This window comes from Salmo salar, chromosome ssa26, assembly GCF_905237065.1.
Source record: "Salmo salar chromosome ssa26, Ssal_v3.1, whole genome shotgun sequence".
Classification (NCBI taxonomy): domain Eukaryota; kingdom Metazoa; phylum Chordata; class Actinopteri; order Salmoniformes; family Salmonidae; genus Salmo; species Salmo salar.
The window spans coordinates 25,048,715-25,065,656 of NC_059467.1; the positions used below are offsets into that span (position 1 = coordinate 25,048,715).

At 43.3% G+C, this 16,942-nt stretch overlaps 1 protein-coding gene across 4 annotated transcripts in view; it reads right to left on the reverse strand.

Moving 5' to 3' along the window:
- Positions 1-16,942, reverse strand: part of LOC106587485 (12S rRNA N4-methylcytidine methyltransferase) — a 74,815-nt gene that overhangs the window by 22,587 nt on the left and 35,286 nt on the right. The gene's annotated exons all lie outside the window — the stretch shown is intronic.

Below are 16,942 nucleotides of genomic sequence, written 5' to 3' on the forward strand. Positions count from 1 at the left end.
ACTCTGAGTAAATAAAAATGATGATATTTGTCAAAAGTATTTGTGCCTGTAGAAATTACCCATTGATTATTGCCTGAGAAAATCACTACCTAGTTTTGTAAAAATTACCCATTGATTATTTTCTGAGAAAATCCCTACCTAGCTGTTTCTCTACTACCTAGCCATTTCTCTCTCTTTTACTTCAGTGGTTTGTAAAATAATTGAGTCATCCAGACATCTTTTTAAAATATCTACAAAGTTATTATTTTCCAGTGAACAAAACACAATGAGCATGAACCAGTTAAGATATAACTTATTTATCAAGGTCATTTGCTTATAGATCAGTCTATGTAAAGTCTATTCACTTCCCGACTGTATTGGCTCATTGCTACAGTTCCCAGCTTGAATTGAAGACTCTTGGGTATCGGGTTACATATCCACATCCATTGGAGGCTGGGAAGTCCTGCTGAAACTTTCATTCGGTAGTCGGACTGTCCGTACATTTTTGGTGTAAGGATAGGTCGCACCCTTATTTGCAGCACAGCATTGGAAAGCTAAGAACCTTCCACATAGATAGCAACTAGTTGTTCTATGACAAACACAAATGTTTTTATAACAAATTATATTTTAAAAAATTAACAATTTGTAGACAGTCATAATTTGTAATTCATTACAGCAGGACAACATTTATAGGAGACGAAAGCTGAGATCTTGAATTCGTAGAGTCACTAACCCACTGTACAGGAGGGGAGGAAAGAATGAATCAAGGCAGTCCTGTAAGGAATAAGGATACTTTTCCCAACCCACTAGTTAATTGATGAATTATTACAGTAAAAAGGCAGCTGAAATCTTATAGGATGTCATTTATAAAGTTGATAGTAAATATACAGTACAAGTAAAAAGTTTGGACACCTACTCATTCAAGAGTTTTTCTTTATTTTTACTATTTTCTACATTGTAGAATAATAGTGAAGACATCAAAACTATGAAATAACATATATGGAATCATGTAGTAACCACAAAAGTGTTGAACAAATCAAAATATATTTTATATTGTAGATTCTTCAAATTAGCCACCCTTTGCCTTGATGACAGCTTTGCACACTCTGGCATTCTCTCAACCAGCTTCATGAGGTAGTCACCTGGAATGAATTTCAATTAACAGGTGTGCCTTGTAAAAAGTAAATTTGTGGAATGTCTTTCTTTCTTAATGCATTTGAGCCAATCAGTTGTGTTGTGGCAAGGTAGGGTTGGTATACAGTGAAAGGACCGACGCTGTCGAGAAACAGGTACGGGGAGTAGAACATTTAATGAGAAACTGACAAAGCACAAGACAGGAACAGCGTCAGCACACGGGTACAAAATGACAATCAACAATCAATGCAGCAGAGGAGAACAGAGATGGGGAACTGACAAATATAGGGGAGGCAAAAAACAGGTGATTGAGTCCAAGTGAGTCCAATAATACGCTAATGCACGTGACAGTAACCCCCTCTAGGGTTGCCACCTGGCGTCCCACCTGGGCGAGCCTAACGGGCCGGCTGAGGCACGGGCCCTGGACAAGCCGGCTGGGCGTGAAACCCAGACGAACCGGCAGAGGCGTGAGAGCCTGGCAAGCCGGCTGAGGCATAGGAGCCTGACTATCCGGCTGAGGCATGAAGGCCTGTCGATCCCGCTGAGGCGTGGGAGCCTGATGATCCGGTGGAGGCGTAGCAGCCTGACGAGCTGGCTGGGCATAAAATCCTGATGATCCGGCTGAGGCCTGACGTGGGATGGGTGCCTTCTGAGCCAACCGGGGCAAGAAACCTCTCGAGCCAGCTAGGGTGTGACAGCCTGACGAGCTGGCTTAGGCACCCCCGGGTCCATCGGTGGCAGTCCCCGGACCCGATGTCACCACCAACCGGAAAGCCAGCACTCCCCGATGCTTCGTTTGGTGGCTTCTGCATTCTGTAAGGACCGACGCTGGAGATGAGAAGCAGGTATGGGGAGTGGAACATTTAATGAGGAACAGACAGGTAACAGGACAGGAACAGCGTCAGAACACGGGTACACAAGGACATATGACAATCAATGCAGAAGCAGGGAACCAGACAGATATAGGAAAGGTAATGACAGAGGTGATTGCTGATGGGCGCCTTCCGAACCAACCGGGGCAAGAAACCTCTCGAGCCAGCTAGGGCGTGACAGCCCGATGAGCTGGCTTAGGCACCCCCGGTTCCATCGGTGTCGGGCCCCGGACCCGACGTCACCAACAACCGGAACGTCGGCACTCCCCGATGCTTTGTATGAAAGCTTCTGCATTGATTGTCTTATGTCCTTGTATATCTGTGTACTGATGCTGTTCCTGTTTTGTTCCCACCGTGAAGCATGGAGGAGGTGGTGTGATGGTGCTTTGCTGGTGACACTGTCTGTGATTTTTTATTTATTTAAGGCACACTTAACCAGCATGGCTACCACAGCATTCTGCAGAGATATGCCATCCCATCCCATCTGGTTTGCGCTTAGTGGGAATATAATTTGTTTTTCAACAGGACAATAACCCAACACACCTCTGGGCTGTATAAGGGCTATTTGACCAAGGAGAGTGATGGAGTGCTGCATCAGATGACCTGGCCTCCACAATCAACCGACCTCAACCCAATTTGTATTTGTATTTATTATGGATCCCCATTAGCTGCTGCCAACACAGCAGCGACTCTTCCTGGGGTCCAGCAAAATTAAGGCAGTTTATACTATTTTAAAAACATTACAATACATTCACAGATTTCACAACACACTGTGTGCCCTTAGGCCCCTACTCCACAACTACCACATATCTACAGTACTAAATCCATGTGTATGTATAGTGCGCATGTTATTGTGTTTGTGTGTATGCATGTGTCTGTGCCAATTGAGATGGTTTGGGATGAGTTGGACTGCAAAGTGAAGGAAAAGCAGCCAACAAGTGCTCAGCATATTTGGGAACTCCTTCAAGACTGTTTGAAAAGCATTCCTCATGAAGCTGGTTAAGAGAATGCCAAGAGTCTGCAAAGCTGTCATCAAGGCAAAGGGTGGTAACTTTGAAGAATCTAAAATCTAAAATATATTTTGGATTTGTTTTTACACTTATTTAGTTACTACATGATTCTATATGTTTTATTTCATAGTTGCGATGTCTTCACTATTATTCTACAATGTAGAAAATAGTAAAAATAAAGAAAAACCCTGGAATGAGTAGGTGTGTCCAAACTTTTTTTTTATTCAGGCCCTATTCACCCATTATTCATGAATAGGTTGTTGAATAGGTTGTTCAAAGCATATTCAATTGTACAATTCCCTCTATTATGAAAGGTGTACTGCAGGGTCCGATTTAGGGACAAGTTCTCTTTACTATTTATATAAATAATATTGGTCTATTAAATCCTGTAATATTCATCTGTATGCAGATGATACGGTTATGTATGCCATTGCACCAACTGTTGACCAAGCTGTTAGAGCTGCAATGTGATTTTGTTTCATTACAGAAGGCCCTTGTTAATTTAAAACTTGTACTTAATGCGGGCAAAACGAAATATATGTTGTTCTATAATTCAGGCAAAAATGTCACCGACGGACTACATTGTTACTCATTGGATGGTTCTCTCATCGAGCAGGTTCCATCCTATAAATATCTGGGAGTTTGGATTGATAAATATCTAACTCTTGAAAAACAAGAGCTAGTTATAAAGCTAAGATTTAAAGTGGGCTTCTTTTTTAGAAATATATATTTTCTCGCTCTAAACAGCAGGAAGCAGATTGTACAATCAACTTTCCTGACAGTTTCTGACTATGGCGACACCATTTATCAAAATGCAGCAGACACGCCATTTGTTTTATCACTGGTGACAGTTTTAATACTCACCACCGCATCCTGTATAAAAAGGTTGGCCTGTCCTCATCAAAGTCACGTAGATCAATGAATTATCAATCATCTTTTTTGTTTACAAAGCCCTACTACACAAGTTTCCAACTTACCTAACTTTGGTGCTAACGTATAAAATAATGTGATACCAAACCCGTTCACAGGGTTGGTTAACGCTGCAGATTCCTAGGGTCTACACAGAATTAGGTAAATCCATTTTCACACTTCACATTTTTGGAATCACTTACAAAATGCATTACATTTGGATTCCCTGGTGCCACTAGGGCATTTTAAAACCCTGATGATAAATAAGTTCACAGAGGTGAAAAATTGTTTGATTGATTGATTTAGTAACTTGTTTATGATGGCTGTGATGTTGGTGATGTTCTTGTGTAGTGTACTTCTTATTGTATATTGTTATATTTTTTATCTTTTGCTTGAAAATGAGACCCTGGTCTCAAATTTGGCTCCCCTGATTAAATAAAAGTAAATTAAAAAAATACATCAATCCGTAAACATCAATTAATCATGTATTTTCAGATACGCGAGGGTAGCCAGATGCATTTGTCAGTTAGCTAGCTAGCTAAAGGAAACAACGGGTCATTTAGCTTGCTTCATCAGAGATTAGGATTTTGGAAAGAGCTTGACATCGTCCTGGTAAAGTTCTCAATCGGACTACTGTCATCAACACTATAGATGGAAAGCAAATCAAACAATATTGGATATAGCCATCTAGTTTATCTCGTTAACTAGCTATATTGACCTGATCTGTTATTAGCTAGCTATCATGTCTGTCAGCAGCAATCGTGATCAAACACCTTAAAAACAACGTTGAAAGGGGATACTGCTAGCCAACTCCACTAGGTAGGCCTACGTTGGAGAAAAAATAACACAGGTCTACTTACCACTATGTTAGGTTAACTGCACAAAGTTTCTACCTGTAGCTTGCAAAGTAAACATTAGCTAACAGTAACGTTACATTGGCAAAAGCGCCCTTTGAAAGGCAGACCCCACAAAGGATGGGAAATTAACCTAAACCACTCATACTTGTCAGGTATTGATCACTTTCATTTTATATCACTCAAATATCCAATTAATGGTGGCCAATACTGAGAGATAGCGTGTGGCTACCCTCACTTATCTGAAATGACATGATCAATTTATGTTTTTGTTTCGGGAAACAAAATGTTAACTTTCACTGCTATGTGGATGACACACAGCTGTACATTTCGATGAAACATGGTGAAGCCCCAAAATTGCCCTCGCTGGAAGCCTGTGTTTCAGACATAAGGAAGTGGATGGCTGCAAATGTTCTACTTTTAAACTCAGACAAAACAGAGACTCTTGTTCAAGGACCCAAGAAACGAAGAGTTCTTCTGTTGAATCTGACAATTAATCTTGATGGTTGTACAGTCGTCTCAAATAAAACTGTGAAGGACCTCGGTGTTACTCTGGACCCTGATCTCTCTTTTGACGAACATATCAAGACTGTTTCAAGAACAGCTTTTTTCCATCTACGTAACATTGCAAAAATAAGAAACTTTCTGTCCAAAAATTTGGCAGAAAAATGTATCCATGCTTTTGTCACTTCTAGGTTAGACTACTGCAATGCTCTACTTTCAGGCTACCCGGATAAAGCACTAAATAAACTTCAGTTAGTGCTAAACACGGCTGCTAGAATCTTGACTTGAATCTTGACTCCAGTGCTAGCCTCTCTACACTGGCTTCCTGTTAAGGCAAGGACTGATTTCAAGGTTTTACTGCTAACCTACAAAGCATTACATGGGCTTGCTCCTACCTATCTTTCCAATTTGGTCCTACACGTACGCTACGGTCACAAGACGCAGGCCTTGGGTTGTGCCGTGGCAGAGATCTTTGTGGGCTATACTCGGCCTTGTCTCAGGATGGTAAGTTGGTGGCTGAAGCTATCCCTCTAGTGGTGTGGGGGCTGTGGCAAAGTGGGTGGGGTTTGGAAAAGTGGGTGGGGTTATATCCTGCCTGTTTGGCCCTGTCTGGGGGTATCGTTGGACGGGGCCACAGTGTCTCCCGACCCCTCCTGTCTCAGCCTCCAGTATTTATGCTGCAGTAGTTTATGTGTCAGGGGGCTAGGGTCAGTCTGTTATATCTGGAGTATTTCTCCAGTCTTATTCGGTGTCCTGTGTGAATTTAAATATGCTCTCTCTAATTCGCTCTCTCTTTCTCGCTTTCTTTCTTTCTCTCTCTCGGAGGACCTGAGCCCTAGGTCCATGCCTCAGAACTACCTGGCCTGATGACTCTGTCCCCAGTCCACCTGGCCGTGCTGCTGCTCCAGTTTCAACTGTTCTGCCTGCGGCTATGGAACGCTGACCTGTTAACCGGACGTGCTACCTGTCCCATACCTGCTGTTTTCAACTCTCTAGAGACAGCAGGAGCGGTATAGATACTCTGAATGATTGGCTATGAAAAGCCAACTGACATTTACTCCTGAAGTGCTGACCTGTTGCACCCTCGACAACCACTGTAATTATTATTATTTGACCCTGCTGGTCATCTATGAACATTTGAACATCTTGGCCATGTTCTGTTATAATCTTAGTGGAGTCTGCCACTAGCACAGTCAGTGTAGTCAGCTCAGCTATCCCCATTGAGACCGTGTCTGTGCCTCGACCTAGGTTGGGCAAAATTAAAGATGGCGGTGTTCGCCTTAGCAATCTCACTAGAAGAAAGACCTCCTCCATTCCTGTCATTATTGAAAGAGATTGTGATACCTCACATCTCAAAATAGGGCTACTTAATGTTAGATCCCTCACTTCCAAGGCAGTTATAGTCAATGAACTAATCACTGATCATAATCTTGATGTGATTGGCCTGACTGAAACATGGCTTAAGCCTGATGAATTTACTGTGTTAAATGAGGCCTTTATAGTCAATGAACTAATCACTGATCATAATCTTGATGTGATTGGCCTGACTGAAACATGGCTTAAGCCTGATGAATTTACTGTGTTAAATGAGGCCTCACCCCCTGGTTACATTAGTGACCATATCCCCCTCGCATCCCGCAAAGGCGGAGGTGTTGCTAACATTTACGATAGCAAATTTCAATTTACAAAAAAAAAAACAACAACGACATTTTCTTCTTTTGAGCTTCTAGTCATGAAATCTATGCAGCCTACTCAATCACTTTGTATAGCTACTGTTTACAGGCCTCCTGGGCCATATGCAGCGTTCCTCACTGAGTTCTCTGAATTCCAATCGGACCTTGTAGTCATTGCAGATAATATTCACATTTTTGGTGACTTTAATATTCACATGGAAAAGTCCACAGACCCACTCCAAAAGGCTTTCGGAGCCATCATCAACTCAGTGGGTTTTGTCCAACATGTCTCTGGACCTACTCACTGCCACAGTCATACTCTGGATCTAGTTCTGTCCCATAGAATAAATGTTGTGAATCTAAATGTTTTTCCTCATAATCCTGGACTATCGGAACACCATTTTATTACATTTGCAATCGCAACAAATAATCTGCTCAGACCCCAACCAAGGACCATTAAAAGTCGTGAAATAAATTCTCAGACAACCCAAAGATTCCTTGATGCCCTTCCAGACTCCCTCTGCCTGCCCAAGGACGTCAGAGGACAAAAATCAGTTAACCACCTAACTGAGGAACTCAATTTAACCTTGCGCAATACCCTAGATGCAGTTGCACCCCTAAAAACTAAACACATTTGTCATAAGAGACTAGCTCCCTGGTATACAGAAAATACACGAGCTCTGAAGCAAGCTTCCAGAAAATTGGAACGGAAATGGCGCCACACCAAACTGGAAGTCTTCCGACTAGCTTGGAAAGACAGTACCGTGCAGTATCGAAGAGCCCTCACTGCTGCTCGATCATCCTATTTTTCCAACTTAATTGAGGAAAATAAGAACAATCCGAAATTTATTTTTGATACTGTCGCAAAGCTAACTAAAAAGCAGCCTTCCCAACAGAGGATGGCTTTCACTTCAGCAGTAATGAATTCATTAACTTCTTTGAGGAAAAGATCATGATCATTAGAAAGCAAATTACGGACTCCTCTTTAAATCTGCGTATTCCTCCAAAGCTCCGTTGTCCCGAGTCTGTACAACTCTGCCAGGACCTAGGATCAAGGGAGACACTAAAGTGTTTTAGTACCATATCTCTTGACACAATGATGAAAATAATCATGGCCTCTAAACCTTCAAGCTGCATACTGGACCCTATCCCAACTAAACTACTGAAAGAGCTGCTTCCTGTGCTTGGCCCTCCTATGTTGAACATAATAAACGGCTCTCTATCCACCGGATGTGTACCAAACTCACTAAAAGTGGCAGTAATAAAGCCTCTCTTGAAAAAGCCAAATCTTGACCCAGAAATTATAAAAAAAACTATCGGCCTATATCGAATCTTCTATTCCTCTCAAAAAAAATTGAAAAAGCTGTTGCGCAGCAACTCACTGCCTTCCTGAAGACAAACAATGTATACGAAACGCTTCAGTCTGGTTTTAGACCCCATCATAGCACTGAGACTGCACTTGTGAAGGTGGTAAATTACCTTTTAATGACGTCAGACCGAGGCTCTGCATCTGTCCCCGTGCTCCTAGATATTAGTGCTGCTTTTGATACCATCGATCACCACATCCTTTTGGAGAGATTGGAAACCCAAATTGGTCTACATGGACAAGTTCTGGCCTGGTTTAGATCTTATCTGTTGGAAAGATATCAGTTTGTCTCTGTGAATGGTTTGTCCTCTGACTAATCAACTGTAAATTTCGGTGTTCCTCAAGGTTCCGTTTTAGGACCACTATTGTTTTCAGTATATATTTTACCTCTTGGGGATGTCATTCGAAAACGTAATGTTAAATTTCACTGCTATGCGGATGACACACAGCTGTACATTTCAATGAAACATGGTGAAGCCCCAAAATTGCCCTCGCTAGAAGCCTGTGTTTCAGACATAAGGAAGTGGATGGCTGCAAACTTTATACTTTTAAACTCGGACAAAACAGAGATGCTTGTTCTAGGTCCCAAGAAACAAAGAGATCTTCTGTTGAACCTGACAATTAATCTGGATGCTTGTACAGTCGTCTCAAATAAAACTGTGAAGGACCTCGGCGTTACTCTGGACCCTGATCTCTCTTTTGAAGAACATATCAAGACTGTTTCAAGGACAACTTTTTTCCATCTATGTAACATAGCAAAAATGATGCAGAAAAATGAATCCATGCTTTTGTTACTTCTAGGTTGGACTACTGCAATGCTCTACTTTCCGGCTACCCGGATAAAGCACTAAATAAACTTCAGTTAGTGCTAAATACGGCTGCTAGAATCCTGACTAGAACCAAAACATTTGATCATATTACTCCAGTGCTAGCCTCCATACACTGGCTTCCTGTTAAGGCAAGGGCTGATTTCAAGGTTTTACTGCTAACCTACAAAGCATTACATGGGCTTGCTCCTACCCATCTTTCCCGATTTGGTCCTGCCGTACATACCTACACGTACGCTACGGTCACAAGACGTGGGCCTCCTAATTGTCCCTAGAATTTCTAAGCAAACAGCTGGAGGCAGGGCTTTCTCCTATAGAGCTCAATTTTTATGGAATGGTCTGCCTACCCATGTGAGAGACGCAGACTCAGTCTCAACCTTTAAATCTTTACTGAAGACTCATCTCTTCAGTAGGTCCTATGATTAAGTGTAGTCTGGCCCAGGGGTGTGAAGGTGAACGGAAAGGCTGGAGCAACGAACCGCCCTTGCTGTCTCTGCCTGGCCGGTTCCCCTCTCTCCACTGGGATTCTCTGCCTCTAACCCTATTACAGGGGCTGAGTCACTGGCTTAGTGGTGTTCTTCCATGCCGTCCCTGGGAGGGGTGCGTCACTTGAGTGGGTTGAGTCACTGACGTGGTCTTCCTGTCTGGGTTGGAGCCCCCCCTTGGGTTGTGCCGTGGCGGAGATCTTTGTAGGCTAAACTCGGCCTTGTCTCAGGATGGTAGGTTGGTGGTTGGAGATATCCCTCCAGTGGTGTGGGGGCTGTGCTTTGGCAAAGTGGGTGGGGTTATATCCTGCCTGTTTGGCCCTGTCCGGGGGTTTCATCGGATGGGGCCACAGTGTCTCCTGACCCCTCCTGTCTCAGCCTCCAGTATTTATGCTGCAGTAGTTTATGTGTCGGGGGGCTAGGGTCAGTCTGTTACATCTGGAGTATTTCTCTTGTCTTATCCGGTGTCCTGTGTGAATTGAAATATGCTCTCTCTAATTCTCTCTTTCTTTCTCTCTCTCAGAGGACCTGAGCCCAAGGACCATGCCTCAGGACTACCTGGCATGATGACTCCTTGCTGTCCCCAGTCCACCTGGCCGTGCTGCTGCTCCAGTTTCAACTGTTCTGACTGCGGCTATGGAACCCTGACCTGTTCACCGGACGTGCTACCTGTCCCAGACCTGCTGTCCCAGACCTGCTGGAACCCTGACCTGTTCACCGGACGTGCTACCTTTCCCAGACCTGCTGTTTTCAACTCTCTAGAGACAGCAGGAGCGGTAGAGATACTCTCAAAGATCGGCTATGAAAAAGCCAACTGACACTTACTCTTGAGTTGCTGACTTGTTGCACACTCGACAACTACTATGATTATTATTATTTGACCATGCTGGTCATTTATGAACATTTGAACATCTTGGCCATGTGCTGTTATAATCTCCACCTGGTACAGCCAGAAGAGGACTGGCCACCCCTCATAGCTTGGTTCCTCTCTTGGTTTCTTCCTAGGTTCTGACCTTTCTAGGGAGTTTTTCCTAGCCACCGTGCTGCTACACCTGCATTGCTTGCTGTTTGGGGTTTTAGGCTGGGTTTCTGTACAGCACATTGAGATATCAGCTGATGTAAGAATGGCTTTATAAATACATTTGATTTGATTTTGAGTTGAAGTTTACTGATCATGAAAATAATGCAATTACTTGCTGTAGGCCAATAACTCATGATAGAGCTAAATGTGTGCAATTCTTTTGCATGGAATAATCTGAAATTTGTAGTTCTGACTATTCTCTTCAAGAGGTGATGTACGATATTACAACCAAATAGTTAAAATTTATTTAACAATCCCTTGAAAATAGCACAAAGATGTAATTTGTTTAAGCGGAGCTGCAGGTTTCCTTGACCCCAGCAGGCAAGTCGAACACTCTGCACCTTACTGTGACGTTTTATTGATAACAACCTATAGCCAAAAAATTATAATTATGGCAAAACCCCACCTATTTCTACAATTTGTCCTCTTAAAATGTTATTTGAAACGTAACCCTAACATTAACCACACTGCTAACCTTATGCCTAACCCTTGCCATTGCCGAGTGGAAAGAATGGAAAGAGAGCCTGTGACAAGACTTCCATTTTGGGACGTTAACAAGGTGACACTCCATCTTAACTCCTCCTCCACATTTACTGGATTGGTTGAACAGTGTAGAAAAGAACCTCCCAACAGTTTTTTTTATTCTCGCCAAGACCAGTATGTAGTGGATCTAATTTGAGGTGTTTATTTTATGCCTGCTACAGTTGAAGTCGGAAGTTTACATACACCTTCGTCAAATACATTTCAACTCAGGTTTTCACAATTCCTGACATTTAATCCGAGTAAAAAGTCCCTGTCTTAGGTCAGTTAGGATCACCACTTTATTTTAAGACTGTCAGAATAATAGAACTAATTATTTACTTAAGATTTTATTTCTTTCATCACATTCCCAGTGGGTCATTAGTTTACACACACTCAATTAGTATTTGGAAGCATTGCCTTTAAAGTTGTTTAACTTGGGTCAAACATTTCGGATAGACTTCCACAAGCTTCCCACAAGAAGTTGGGTGAATTTTGGCCCATTCCTCCTGACAGAGCTGGTGTAACTGAGTCAGGTTTGTAGGCCTCCTTGCTCGCACAAGCTTTTTCAGTTCTGCCCACACATTTTCTATAGGATTGAGGTCAGGGCTTTGTGATGGCCACTCAAATACCTTGACTTTGTTGTCCTTAAGCCATTTTGCCACAACTTTGGAAGTATGCTTGGGGTCATTATCCATTTGGAAGACCCATTTGCGACCAAGTTTTAACTTCCTGACTGATGTCTTGAGATGTTGCTTCAATATATCCACATAATTTTCCTCCCTCATGATGCCATCTATTTTGTGAAGTGCACCAGTCCCTCCTGCAGCAAAGCACCCCCACAACATGATGCTGCCACCCCCGTGCTTCATGGTTGGGATGGTGTTCTTCGGCTTGCAAGCGTCCCCCTTTTACCTCCAAACATAACGATGGTCATTATGGCCAAACAGTTCTATTTTTGTTTCATCAGACCAGATGACATTTCTCCAAAAAGTACACTCTTTGTCCCCATGTGCAGTTGCAAACCGTAGTCTGGCTTTTTTATGGCTGTTTTGGAGCAGTGGCTTCTTCCTTGCTGAGCGGCCTTTCAGGTTATGTTGCTATAGGACTTGTTTTACTGTGGATATAGATACTTTTGTACCTGTTTCCTCCAGCATCTTCACAAGGTCCTTTGCGGTTGTTCTGGGATTGATTTACACTTTTCGCACCAAAGAACTTTCATCTCTAGGAGACAGAACGCGTCTCCTTCCTGAGGGGTATGATGGCTGCGTGGTCCCATGGTGTTTATACTTGTGTACTATTATTTGTACAGATGAACGTGGTACCTTCAGGCATTTGGAAATTGCTTCCAAGGATGAACCAGACTTGTAGAGGTCTACAATTGTTTTTCTGAGGTCTTGGCTGATTTCTTTTGATTTTCCCATGAGGTCAAGCTGAGTTTGAAGGTAGGGCTTGAAATCCATCCACAGGTACACCTCCAATTGACTCAAATGATGTCAATTAGCCTATCAGAAGCTTCTAAAGCCATGACATAATTTTCAGGAATTTTCCAAGCTGTTTAAAGGCACAGTCAACTTAGTGTATGTAAACTTCTGACCCACTGGAATTGTGATACAGTGAGTTATAAGTGAAATAATCTGTCTGTAAACAATTGTTGGAAAAATTACTTGTGTCATGCACAAAGTAGATGTCCTAACCGACTTGCCAAAACTATAGTTTGTTAACAAGAAATTTGTGGAGTGGTTGAAAAACAAGTTTTAATGACTCCAACATAAGTGTATGTAAACTTCCGACTTCAACTGTATGTTAGGTTAGCGAAACTGTAACCTTAAATTAAGACAAAAAAAGCATACATTTTTATGATATAGCCACAAAGTCAAAATTGTCTGTATAATCTAGTGGAAACCACTATGCCAGAAATAACACTGTGCCTCCATAAGAATTTCATCATGTTCACATTGCTGTCCAAATCCCCCATTGTATTTATTGCCACTTGCACATTATTTCCAGCCTAGCATTTACTTTGGCACAGCAGGGGTTATTATAAGCCTAGCAGTCTGCCTGTCCGGCCTCTGAAGATTTGTTTCACTTTTGAAATGCAAACTCCCCTGGAGCCTACATAGAGAGTGGACGGGTGTCCAGACGAGACTCAACTTTATTTGAGACAGGCGATATCATGTATCAACGTCATTATTATGGATATAGCCAAGTAAATTCCAATAGAAAATAAGCTAAAACAAACAAAAATGCAGCTAGTTCATTCCAGGTGCAATGTTTGTCATGACTGACTTAGCTGAAGTTGGCTAGCTAGCTAGAAATCGTCAGGAACATTAGTCAGCCTGCATAGAAACCATTTTTGTTCGAATGTACGACCAGTACTTTTCCATGGAAACTATGCAAAAAGAATTCATGACTGGAGCGTGTCTGTAGCAACATGACAAAAATAACTAAAGGACCAGATTTCTGTCTGGACTATTTCCTCTGGTGGAATAATTAAATTGTATGAATTTACTTTACTTATATGTTTTTTAGGAAAATGTGTAATTTATTGTTGTTTTAATATGTTGGTAAAAGTTTTATAAAAGCAATAAGACACTCGAGGCAGTGCCTTATTGCTTTCGTGTTGTGAGAAACAACGCCATTTACCTGCGTCTGTGCCTTATTGCTTGAATAAAGACCAGAGGATCAGAGCTTTCTAACAGTACACAGCATTACTAGGTACTGTTCATGGCCCTCACATGAAGAAAAAAAATTATATGGGCATACTAATAAAGGTACGAGAATTAGTCCTGAACATGTTTTAAGGCCGAAGCTCGGCATCCTTTTCCAATGTTTATTGGTTTCATTTTCAAGCTAATTTAGAACACAGAACAATTGATAAAGCTCTCTTGTAAACAACTACCACATACAGTGCTGTGAAAAAGTATTTGCTTATTTTCTCTATTCTTACATATTTTTTTAACTGAATGTTATCAGATCTCAACCAACCAAACCTAATATTAGATAAAGGGAAGGTTCCCTTTATCTAATATTAGGTTTTGGTTGAGATTTGATAACATTTTTCTATTGGACGACATGGGTCCCATTATGTCTGGTGAAAACCAAACACTGCATTCCACAGTAAGAATCTCATACCAATGGTCAAGCTTGGTGGTGGTAGTGTGATGGTTTGGGGATGCTTTGGTGCCTCAGGGCCTGGACGACTTGCCTTAATTGGAGGAACCATGAATTCTGCTCTGTATCAGAGAATTCTCCAGGAGAATGTCTGGCCATCCGTCTGTGAGCTGAAGCACAGCTGAGTCACGCAGCAAGACAATGATCCAAAACACACAGTCAAGTCTACATGAAAATGTCTAAAAAGCATCCAATTTGAAGTTTTGGAATGGCCTAGTCAAAGTCCCGACCTAATCCCAATTGAAATGTTGTGGCAGGATTTGAAATGAGCAGTTCATGCTGAAAAATCCCCAAATGTTGCTCAATTAAAGCAGTTCTGCATGCCAGAGTGGGCCAAAATTCCTCCACAGCGATGTGAGAGACTGATCAACAAATACAGGTAGTATTGGTTGTAGTCATTGCAGCTAAAGGTGGTACAACCAGTTAGTGTAAGGGGGCAATACATTTTTCACACAGGGGAATTGGGTGTTGCATAACTTTGTTAATGAAATAAATTTAAAAAGCATCCTTTTTTTTTAAATATATTTGTAAACTCAGGTTCCCTTTATCTAATATTAGGCTTTGGTTGAAGATATGATAATTCAGTATAAAAAAATATGCAAAAATTTTGAAAATCTTTAAAGGGGCCAAATACTTTTTCATGGCACTCTACACTGTCATAAAAATACTAATTTGATGTAATTTTACAGAGACCAGGTGTAGATGTAGAGGATTTTAATTTGGCTATTTAGCGACGTACCGTAACTACGCAGTCTGGACCGATGTTGCTGCAGTGATGGTTGCGTAACTAGTGTAGGTCTAATTGTGTAATAACACTCCTGGAAATGTTGGCTACCTTTTGTAGTTCTTTGCAGAGACAGCGATTTTGACAGTTACAGGAAAGAAAGTAAACAAATTTGTATTGAAAGCTCTAGCTATGCTCTCCAAGTTCAGTTGAGTAGGGTATTGAATGATGTTGCCAAAAGCAGCATTTTTTTCCTAAGTAAAGTTTTTGTGTAGCAGATGCACAGAACGTTAGCCGGTTTAGAAAATGGGGAAAGGATCAACAAGACACCATGCCACTAAGTAAAGAAGTATATACACAGTACCAGTCAAATAAACCTAGAACCCCACATAGAAAATATAAACTAGAACCACCCCCAGTCACGCCCTGACCTACTCTACCATAGAAAATAAGAGCTCTCTATGGTCAGGACATGACAGTCCCCCCCCCAAAGGTGCGGACTCCGACCGCAAAACCTGAAACAAAAAGGGAGGGTTAGGGGGACCGTCTCAGGAGGCTCTGGACCGTGGGCCGTCTCAGGAGGCTCTGGACCGTGGGCCGTCTCAGGAGGCTCTGGACCGTGGGTCGTCTCAGGAGGCTCCGGACCGTGGGCCGTCTCTGGAGGTTCCGGACCGTGGGCCGTCTCAGGAGGTTCCGGACCGTAGACCGTCGTTGGAGGTTCCGGACTGTGAAACATCGCCGGAAGCTCTGGACTGGGAACTGTCGTCGGAAGCTCTGGACTGTGAAACATCGCCGGAAGCTCTGGACTGGGAACTGTCGTCGGAAGCTCTGGACTGGGAACTGTCGCTGGAAGCTCTGGACCGGGAACTGTCGCCGGAAGCTCTGGACTAGGAACTGTCGCCGGAAGCTCTGGACTGGGTACTGTCGCCGGAAGCTCTGGAACGGGAAGGCGCACTGGAGGCCTGATGCGTGGGGCCAGCGCAGGTGGCGCCAGACTGGTAACACGCACCTCAGGGTGAGTGCGGGGAGCAGGCACAGGACGTACCTGACTGGGCAGGCGCACTGGAGGCCTAGTGCGTGGAACTGGCACAGGTGGCGCCAAACTGGTGACATGCACTTCAGGGCGAGTGCGAGGAGCAGGCACAGGACGTACCTGACTGAGAACAGGCATTTCAGGGAGAGTGCGAGGAGCAGGCACAGGACGTACCTGACTGAGAACAGGCATTTCAGGGAGAGTGCGAGGAGTAGGCACAGGACGTACCTGACTGGGAACACGCACTTCAGGGAGAGTGCGAGGAGGAGGCACAGGATATACTGGACCGTGGAGGCGCACTGGAGGTCTGGAGCGTATAGCTGGCACAACCCGTCCTGGCTGGATGCTCACTTTAGCCCGGCAAGTGCGGGGCACTGGCACAGGACGCACTAGGCTGTGAAGGCGCACTGGCGACACAGTGCGTAGAGCTGGCGCAGGATATTCTGGACCGAGGAGACGTACTGGAGACCAGGAGCGCTGAGCCGGCACAACCTGTCCTGGCTGGATGCTCACTTTCGCACGGCAAGTGCGAGGAGCTGGCACAGAACGCACCGGGCTGTGGATGCGCACTGGAGACACATTGCGTATCTCCGCAAAATATGGTGCCTGACTAGTCCCACGCTCCTCACGGCGACTGTTTTGCTCCAGACAACAAACCATCCACTCTACCTCATCACTCCCCTTAACTATCTCACAATACTCCTCGCTCAGTCTCTCCCAATATTCCTCTTCGCTCTCCGACTCGCCCCTCGGCCTCACCGACCACTCCATGTGACCCCCCCCCAAAAAAATTCGGGC